General features: G+C 39.1%; 1 long non-coding RNA gene across 1 annotated transcript; it reads left to right on the top strand.

Annotated features, from left to right (window-relative positions):
* Window positions 1-3708: 3708 nt before the first annotated feature.
* On the top strand, window positions 3709-6894 carry LOC107552135 (uncharacterized). The gene is made up of 2 exons (XR_001604838.1): window positions 3709-3958; window positions 6417-6894. It is a non-coding gene; the product is annotated as an uncharacterized lncRNA (long non-coding RNA).
* The last annotated feature ends 1904 nt before the right edge of the window (window positions 6895-8798 follow it).

The raw sequence follows: 8798 nt of genomic DNA, 5'->3' as shown, positions 1-8798 counted from the left end.
ACTTATATGACGTATTTCCTGTATTTGGCCCAAGTGTTCAAGTGAGCACGAAGACCACAAGTGTGTGTCGAACTTTTCATTACCTGATGGGACACACTTGTAGAGTTGTAAAAATGCAAGTGTTTACACAGCTGTATTTTAATTTTAAATACTTTGCATTTTAAAATCAACTTCTAAATGTCTGTTCAGTGTCTCTATAACATGACCATTTTAATTTGTGGTGCTTCTAATTAAGTGATAAAAAGCAGTTGCAAATGTTGTACAAAATAAATATCACCACTACTCATCTTTGCACCAATAAAACGTAAAAACAGTGTTTTTCTACCAAATTATATGTAATATCTAATTATTATATTAATATATAACTTGCATTGGAATGGTTTCCGTGACCTCTCGCGAGATCTCGGCAAAAAAGTCTCACGATTTATTTCCAGAACATGATGCATGATGGGATACACTAAGCCTCGAATAGCGCTCCGGAGCAGTATTCGAGATAGTGCGCGTTAAGCGCACTGCGCTCTGGCGTTTTTAAGACCTGGGACAGTCTTGCGCACTTACTTCCTGTCGCGCGCACGCGCTCTCAAGTGGCCAAGACTGCAAGTGTGGGTATTTGGACAAGGGGATCGTCTTATATTTGGGTCAATACTGTATATCATCATATTGTATATCACCACCCATTCACTGCCATTATAAAGCTTGGACGAGCCAGGACATTTTTTAATATAACTCCAATTGTATTCGCCTGAAAGAAGAAAGTCATATACACCTAGGATGGATCAAGTGTGTTAATCATGAGGTAATTTTCATTTTTGGGTGAACTATCCCTTTAATTTGAAAAACACATATCATCCTATACGCTAGATGGCGCACTAACGACTGTTCCTCGAGGTGAACATCCGCTGCGCGCTGATCTGCCATTTTGTTGTTGAGATCAGAGCAGGGGACGCAGCACGCGTTGTTCTATAAATGAATAATACGCCTCTCTTATAGCGGATCTGAGATAAAGCCGAGGCACGATGCTTTCTGCTGCCCAGTTACTCGATGAGTTAATGGGCCGGGACCGGAACCTGGCTCCGGACGAGAAGCGCTGTAATGTTCGCTGGGATCACGAGGCTGTAAGTGAGCTAGCGGCTAACCAGCAGCCGCGATTTGTTAAATACTCGCACACAGAGCTCTGCAGATCACCGAACGACCGAAGAACGCGTGTCGATGTGTTTGTAGAGAGCTGCTGAAATGGCCGGTGTGTTGTGTGCTAGTCTGTGCGGGGTGTTGGGGTCAGTTAGCACGCTAGGCTAAGCGTCTCGTCGTTGAACACATGCGCTAAACATCCGCCCTCGTCTTCATCCGCGTGTTACAAGTGTTTTTTTTGTTTTAACATCGCGCTACAAACAGCACACGATACTCTATCAGCCGCGTAATAACCGCGGACTAATACTCTGGACACCTTAGCAACAACATAACGACTTCCTTGGCAACGTGGTGACGAGTTTTGCGCCTTTAGCTTTAGTGTTCATTTGTTTGTTGTTTACTTTGCCTTACTATTCTTAATTTAATGTTATTTGGAATTAAACCGTTTTTATAATTCTATTGTCTAAATATAGTTCAGGTATATCGCTCAATGTACTGACAAGCATTTATGTATTTATTTTAAATGTATTACTGAATAACACATTATAATCAAGTGCTTTACATGTGCTTTTGTATGTTAGTTTGAAGCGCAACAAAATATTAAAAATGATTTAAAATGTACTATAATCAGTGTTGGGGAAAGTTACTTTTAAAAGTAATGCATTACAATATTGCGTTACTCCCAAAAAAGTAACTAATTACGGTACTTTTTATGGGAAGTAATGCGTTACGTTACTTTCGCGTTACTTTTTAAATCTGGACAGGGCTTGCTTGTTTGTTTTTAAAATAAAAAAGTTCTAATTTTGGCAGATATAAAAGCCTTTTCACACCAAAAGTGAAATGAATGCGCCTCAGGCTGAAGGAAAAGTACATTTACATCTCTACAGTAGAATACAGAAGAAGAAATTTCAACACTTCAGCAATAAACAAAAAAAGACACCAGTAATTATTACTTATTAGTACGGTTGAACTGGATCATCGAAGGTCAGAAGCAAATAGAATGGGATTAAATACATAAAGGATATTTGTGTTTAACATTTCATTGTTTCAGGTTTGCGTCATATTCTGAGTTGCATTATTTTTATTCATTTTGAGGAATACTGAATCTGTGTTTTAGTGAGATGAATTAATGCATATTCATATTTATTTTAGAACTACAGTAACATCTGATTTCTCTCAACATGGGCACAGGAGAGCTGTTAATCAATAAATTGGAAAAAAAAGTAACTTGCGTTACTTATCTGAAAAAGTAAATCAGATATTCTCTTGTAAATTAAAAAGTAATGCGTTACTTTACTAGTTACTTGAATAAGTAATCTGATTACGTAACTCGCGTTACTTGTAATATATTACCCCCAACACTGACTATAAGTAAAGCTTTTAATTTGACATTATTACTAAGTGCACTTTTAAAAAAGTCTACTTAAGTGTGTTAAGAGACAAAGTCTTTAAGGTGAACTCTAAGTACACTTAAAGGGATAGTTCACCCAAAAATGAAAATTCTGTCATTAAGTTCTTCCAATTCGCTAAGACTTGCGTTCATCCTCGGAACACAGTTGAAGATACTTTAAATTAAATCTAGGATGGCCAAACTTAAGAAGCTGCCCCTGGAACTTACGCGATCGGCAACCGGATGTTTTTTGTCTTATTGCAACTCGTCTCTGTTCTGGACTTGCACAAAGTGCGTTGCAATGCAATCATTTTCCAAAATGTAATTTATGTGAAAATATGAAGTCTGTAAACGCCTGTTAACACAGACCAGAGACGCTGACACACAGAAAAATACTGTAGCAGGCAGATCACTCACTGTTCATGATGCACAAATTATTGGAAGAAAATCCTAAATGTTGATTTGGGTGTTTATATGAATGAACTTACCAAAACTTATTCGAATCCAGAAGGAGTGTATTTGGCACAGAAATACAACATCATACATCCAACTCGTTTTTTGAAACTTTGGCCATGCGTCGCATGAGAATCCAACTCTTTAACAGTGTAAATAACTCAGAATGCTTGAAATAGCATTAGACCTCCCCTTTAAGAAAAATGTGTAGTCTTCATTAAACGTATAGACAAATGAAGCATTGCATTAGAAGTTGGGAAACGTTTCGTTGAAACAGTTTGAACTGACTTGTGAAACTAAGGCCGTGTCCACACGTACACGGGTATTTTTATAAACTGAGTTTTTCTTCCCTTTTAAAAAAAATCTCCGTCCACATGAAAACAAACGCATGCTATGAAGCACCGTCAAGAACATGCCAAACCACCAGGTGGCGATATAATCTCAACCGTAAAGCCATGTTAGCCAATCGGAAGCCGGAAAAAGTCTGCAGTAGGCGGAGATAACAGCATAGGCGCCGACGTCACAAGCCTAAAACTCCGGTTTCACTGTCTACACGATAACACTGCAACCGGAGTTTTTGAAAATCTTCACCCTGGCAGGCGTTTTTCAAAAATTTTCGGGTTCAGTGACCTGGTGCTGCGTGTGGACGAAAGGCCTAACTGCGTAGAAAAAGCTGCGGTTTTAAAAATAACCGCGTTCGTGTGGACCGGGCCGAAATCCATTGTGCACAAATCTAATTCTATTTTTCTGAATCGCCCAGATACCGATGTCTGTTTACTGAATGCAGTTGTGATTCTTCTCACAGAGCACAAGGATTCTTCAGATGAGAAAAGGAGCAGCAGAAAGGGCTCGGTTGAGAAGGCTAATGAGCTCTCTGATGCCGAGCCTCCCAAAGCGGACGTGAACGGCACCGCGCAAGAGCTACATTCTGAAGGTGACACACAGTCCAATTAAAACTGATCTGATAGGACCTCAGATCAGCCCCAGGTAAGTGCACCGTCCTCCCCGGCCCGGGTCTCTCCCCCTCTCCCCTTCCCCCCCTTTTCTTTCAGTTCTGTCTGTGATTTTTCTTCCTGTTTTTTAATAGTGCATCGTAAGTATGCACTGAAGATGGGGACTAGGCTGATGAAACGGAAGAAAGTAGAAAGAAACAAACCCAGAGGGAAAGGCCAGTGTAGTCCTGAAAAACATGCTTGGAGGTACCTCGTTTTGTATCGGTCATACATCTGTCTCTTTAGACAAGTTCTCTTCCAAATTTACGTGTTTATTTTTTTTCTTTTTTTCCTAACTCTGCCTTTACTACCTCAACCTGTTTACTCTATGCTCGCAGTAAGATTAAACTAGTTGATTGAACTTTGTTTACACATCTATTGCACATATAAAATGATTGTGTGCTCTTATGCATGTACATGCATAAGCGCACAGCATTTTACCATCTGATGTCTATAAGGTGTTAATAAGAGGTCCAAAGAGTTCATTGAACTGCAATGAATACATATATATATATATATATGTATTTGTTTTGTTGGAGTTACATGGATATGTTGCACTTTTAATACCGTCTGTTCTTAAAGTTGAGATCCGATAGCTTTGGGATGATGGAAGTGTAGGGTTAATTAATTATTGCAGCTGACTTCCACACCTCACACAGCGTTGGTGTTGTGAGCGACCCCCTCCCCCATGAAAAGCCAATTTAAAAATCAAGGATACTGTCAATCTGTGCAGGTACTCACCCAAGGTACTCCTTTCACTACCCACATCCATTTGAATGATGTTGCCTGTGAACGTGTCTCAGAGCTTGATGTTTATTTACCCCATCTCTTTTCTCCCAGTTTTAAATGTTCTCAGTTTTGCTTTCTGTTGGTTTCAAGTGCCAATGGTTTACTCTACACCTAAACGGGGTGGACGTAACATGTCAGGTTTACAGATGAGCCCAATTGATATCCCACAGTAACCTATCAAGCTCAAAACAGTTCTTTCTCCTTGTTTGTGTCGCTTATTTTCATTTTGCCTGTTCAGTAACCAGTAATAGGTTTGAATTAGGGCTGGGTGATATAGCTAAACAAACGTATATCAGTTCATCTTATGGATGAAATTTCAAATATTTAGTAACTCTCAAATGAGCTTTTTTCTTTTTGTCTTTAAAAAGAGGAGCCATCATTTTGCCATTGTAGCCTATTCAAAATGAAAGTAGTAAAATAGTGGGAATTAAAGAGAAAGAAAGAGAAAAAACAGCAACAACAGTGAAATGTGATTACTTGTGTATGCAGTTAGGTTGCATGCAGTACAGGTCTGGCGGGTGCATTAAATGCATTAATTTTAATGCATTATAATTTTTCCGTTAATAATTGCACCAAATTTACATGTTAAATCTTCAGCCCTAATATGCACTAAAGCAACAGTACACAGGAAAATACTAGAGCCCAACCGATATGGGTTTTTTGGGGCCGATACCGATATTAGGGAGTAAAAAAGCCGATATCGAAATATCGGCCGATATTCTTTGTGTATATTATAGTACAGTGCCAGTCAAAAGTTTGGACACTTTCCCATTCCAGGGTCCAAACATTTGACTGCTACTATATATAGAATATAGTATATACATAAACAGAATATATATACATAAACACATTTTTGAATTTAACCACCCGTAACTCCCGAACCCTGGCGGCATATTCGCCGATACCGGTAAATTGGCGACAGGCTCATATCGGCCGATAATATCGGTCGGGCTCTAGAAAAAACATTAGTATTTATCTATTAATGTTGAATCACAGTTTTGAATTGATTTATAGGATCAATCAGACTTGCTAAATTTTCATGCATTTTTGCTACTAACGCTCTACTTAATTTTTGAAGGCATTCAAATCATTGAATATATTCACAGAGGTGATTAATTTTATATCGTGGCTGAATCTATCAGGGATATTGGATATATCGCTCAGCCCTAGCGTGAATTAGCTTGTGTTTTAATGCAGGTGTGTCTTTTGGAAGTAAACTTTTACTTTCTCTCTCGTGTCTTGTTTAAATTCCCTACTTGTGTTGTCCTTAAAATAGCAGTGCATGCTTTCAGAGCAAGATCAGCCACCTACAGTGTCAAAGTCTGGCCTTATAGAAGAGGGATATCAATTCTTTCAATATTTCATTGTTTTATTTGTGTGCTTTCCTTCAGTCATTTTTACTTGCAGCCGAGCAGTTGCTCTCGCTGCTGCTATTGTAAATATAAACATGTAAATCTCTAGATTTGAAAACCGATTAAGAGGATATTTATAAAAGTGATCAAATGTGTCGACTGCTTATTGGACGTTAAAAAAATGTGGTTTGATCATTTTTAAAAAGCTGTGTAAATGAGACTGTTAATCTGGTGCTGTGTTTTTGGTTGTGCTGTAAATGTGTCCGGTTTCACACACTAATGGATTTTTTTCTGACCATTTGTGTACATCAGGGGGAGTTCGAACAGCTGCAAGAGGAAGACCTGAAGACCTCCATCTGACAATTCAACTCCGCTGCTTTAAAACAAGGTGAACCACAGATGTAGTGGCCTATATGATAAAGATGTAAATGTAAAATGGTTCTGTAGCCCTTTTTCAATGTTTCCACAGGACCTTTCTTGTGTTTGTTTGGTTTTCTTTGGGCTTACTGCTATAAGCTGGCATAGATGCACATGCAGGTCCACCATTATTTCTGTTAGTCTGCATTCAGAGAACACTTGTGGCATGTTTGCTCTGTACAGTCCGCTCTCACTTTACACATTGGAATTATTGAAGATCGGTTTTGTTCAGTATTTTGTCTGCTTTATCTTTTTATTTTCCCCTCTGTATGCTAAATCCCAAATCTTTATACGATTTTAGTTTAGAGAAGTGTTTTCATTTTGTTCCAGTTTTAAAACCTGTATTTGTCATGAATAAAAATGAAGAAAAAATGCTGATGCTTTCTTTTTTTTCAAAATGCTAGTGGTGCATGTTGGGGAAAAAAACTGAGCCGAGTGTCTTATTTCAAATGTAACTGCTACAGCTACTAGAAAGTTTTTCCTCGTTAAACTTTTTTTTAACACGAAAGTAATTTTGCTTCTGTTACAGGGTGTCTGCGGGGTCTTAAAGTATTAAAAGTTGATAAATCAATTTAGAGAAAATTAAGGCCCTTAAAAAGTCTTAAATGGCATTTTCTATGGTATTAAATTGTCTATTGTCTTTTCATGATGTATATTTGTCCGAATAGTGTGGTTCGGTGTAGTTTATTTATGGAATCCCGCAAGATTTGACTTCATCTGTTACGGCGCTCACTGACTAACTGCACCGCTACGTGATAGCGCGGGGCTTGTTGATCCCGCTCTCGCTGAATTTCTGACCATTACCGCACCCTCCCATCCGCTCCTGCTATTTTTGTGTCCAAAACCATTCTAATATTGTATATAATTTTCGCGCATCAGGGTGCTGCTATCAGTATGTGGGTTATTTAAATCCCTTTTGAATGAGCGCTCGCAGTCACAGTTCACTTTTGATTTTGCGATCGCGCGCACTGTGTGAAGGGAGCACATCCTATGATAAAAGATTTGTCAATGAGCTCGGGATCTGTTGCGGAGTAAATCCTCCAACATCTTGTCAGTTATCTCTCCTTACTTTTGACCCGCGATCAGTCAAATCTGACTACTTCAGCTCGTGTTGGATGCAGGGAAGTTGTTTTTTTTCCACGAAATTGGGCTGCTTTTAAACTGTTGCCATGGGTTGATTTTCCCCAGTGGGTTAAAGGTTTGAAATATTGCATAAATGACATTTGGTTGAAATGCTTGTACTGAAACATTTTGCATTCTACCTGTAATAAAACTGCTAAATGTTTTGGGCCACACTAGTAGGAAGCATTTGAGCTGTATTTATGATAAATGTGCATAACAGTGACTGTAAAATATGTATTTTAGGGATGGAAATGACTTTTATATTTGGGACATGGTAATTGCGCTAGAAGGTTCAAAAAACACATTATTTTCCCTCATACTGTACATTATTGTTTCTCCTCTATGCCCGCCTTTCTGAAAAGCATCGATTTTTACAAAACTCATCGGTCTGAAAAGCGAGGTGTGCTGTGATTGGCCAGCTATCCAGTGTGTTGTGATTGGCCGAATACCTCAAGCGTGTGACAGAAATGTTACGCCTCTTACCATATTGTGATGTTGCACGGTCAGGCTGGAGCGATGATTCAAATACATGAAAACCCATTATAACGAGGCATTCATTGCATCGAGTGGGGACATAATTATGGATTATAATGACTTATACTGTCTTTTTACGCGTTGCATCGTGCCGCGTAAACATAAAACCATGTCTGCATTTGTGATCAGAGAAATGACAAACAACAAGCGCTACTCTACACTGCCCAAAAAACTCGCTTTAAATATAAAATATAAAACTTCTTTAAATATAAAAAAACATACTTACAGTCTTTGAGTCAGAAAAGCCAGCATTGTAGTCTACTCTCCCAGGATCAGGACACAGTCCTCCATAAAATGTGCAGCACACATCTGAATATTTGGGTTGAAGTGTTCTGGAACAGTGTTGTAAATACAACTTAACCACTGATTTCTAGTCATGTCCATTTTTGGAAGACCAAACAAAGTAGTTTATTTTTCACACCGAAACGCAGGATCACACACGGAGGGCTAGAGTGAGCGGAGGCCTGCGGATTCGACGAAGGAGGCTTGCGGCAACCACATGTGACGACCCCGGGCTGGACTCCGCTTCGTCCACGGTGAAAGCCGATCCGGCGATCCACAGCGCGAAGTTGTAGTATTTCCTCAGCGACCAGCACAGATCAGCTCGAGGCATGACGAAGC

Source organism: Sinocyclocheilus grahami, unplaced genomic scaffold (assembly GCF_001515645.1).
Source record: "Sinocyclocheilus grahami isolate Dianchi unplaced genomic scaffold, SAMN03320097.WGS_v1.1 scaffold441.1, whole genome shotgun sequence".
Taxonomy (NCBI): Eukaryota; Metazoa; Chordata; class Actinopteri; order Cypriniformes; family Cyprinidae; genus Sinocyclocheilus; species Sinocyclocheilus grahami.
Note: the sequence above shows the minus strand (reverse complement) of the source record. Positions and strands in the feature narration are given on the sequence as shown.